We start from the raw sequence: 1,422 nt of genomic DNA on the forward strand, positions 1-1,422 counted from the left end.
GGAAAAGATCTTTGCCAATCCTACATCTGATAGAAGGCTAGTATCCAATATATACAAAGAACTCAAGAAGTTAGACTCTAGACAATCAAACAATCCTATTAAAAATGGGGTACAGAGCTAAACAAAGAATTCTTAACTGAGGAATAACGAATGGCTGAGAAGCACCTAAAGAAATGTTCATCATCTCTCGTCATCAGGGAAATGCAAATCAAAACAATCCTGAGATTCCACCTCACAACAGTCCGAATGGCTAAGATCAAAAACTCAGGTGACAGCCAATGCTGGCAAGGATACAGAGAAAGAGGAACACTCCTCCACTGTTGGTGGAGTTGAAAGCTGGTACAACCACTTTGGAAATCAGTCTGGCGGTTCCTCAGAAAATTAAACATAGTACTACCTAAAGACCCAGCTATACCATTCTGGGGATATATCCAAAAGTAGCTCCAACATCTAACAAGGACACATGTTCAACCATGTTTATAGCAGCCTTATTTATAATAGCCAGAAGCTGGAAAGAACCCAGATGTCCTTCAATAGAGGAATGAATACAGAAATTGTGGTACATATACACAATGGAGTACTACTCAGCATTTAAAAACAATGAGTTCATGAAATTCCTAGGCAAATGGATGGAACTTGAAGCTATTATCCTGAGTGAGGTAACCCAGTCACAAAAAAGCACTCATGGTCTGTACTCACTTATATGTGGTTACTGGCCCCAAAAGTCCAGAATAACCAAGAAATCATCCACAGAACTTATGAAGCTCAAAAAGAAGGAAGACCAGAATGTGGATGCCTTAGTCCTTCTTAGAAGGAGAACAAAAAACTCATGGGAGGGAATACAAGGTCAAATAGAGGAGCAGGGATTGAAGAAAAGATCTACAGAAACTGCCTCACCCAGAGAACCACCTTATATACAGCCACCAAACCTAAGCACTGTTGCTGATGCCAAAATGTGTTTACTGGCAGGAATCAGATATGGATATCTCCTCAGAGGCTCTGCCAGAGTCGTACAGATACAGATGAGGATGCTTGCAGCTAACTATGGGACTGAACATGGGAACCACAATGAAAGGGCTAGAGACAGGACTGAAGGAGCTGAAAGGGGTTGCAACCTCCTGGGAAGAACAACATCATCAATAGCCAAGGCACTGGAGTGGAGAGGGTGATTGGGAGAGAGAGCACCTTCATGGAAGCAAGTTTAGAGGGAGGAGGGAGAAGAATGGAGTGGAAGGGTATAACATTTAAAATGTAAATACAGAGAATATCCAATAAAATTGAAAAAAAAAGAAAAAGAAAAAATAGAATCCACCTGATGGTGCTTTTGATGAAGTACTTAATACTGCTCATTTGTTCACTGGTCACATGTCTTCACATGAATTCTTTATCACGGCCACTGGAGACAAGTGCAGCAGAAAGTAT

This window comes from Micromys minutus, assembly GCF_963924665.1.
Source record: "Micromys minutus genome assembly, chromosome: 21".
In the NCBI taxonomy this organism is placed as follows: domain Eukaryota; kingdom Metazoa; phylum Chordata; class Mammalia; order Rodentia; family Muridae; genus Micromys; species Micromys minutus.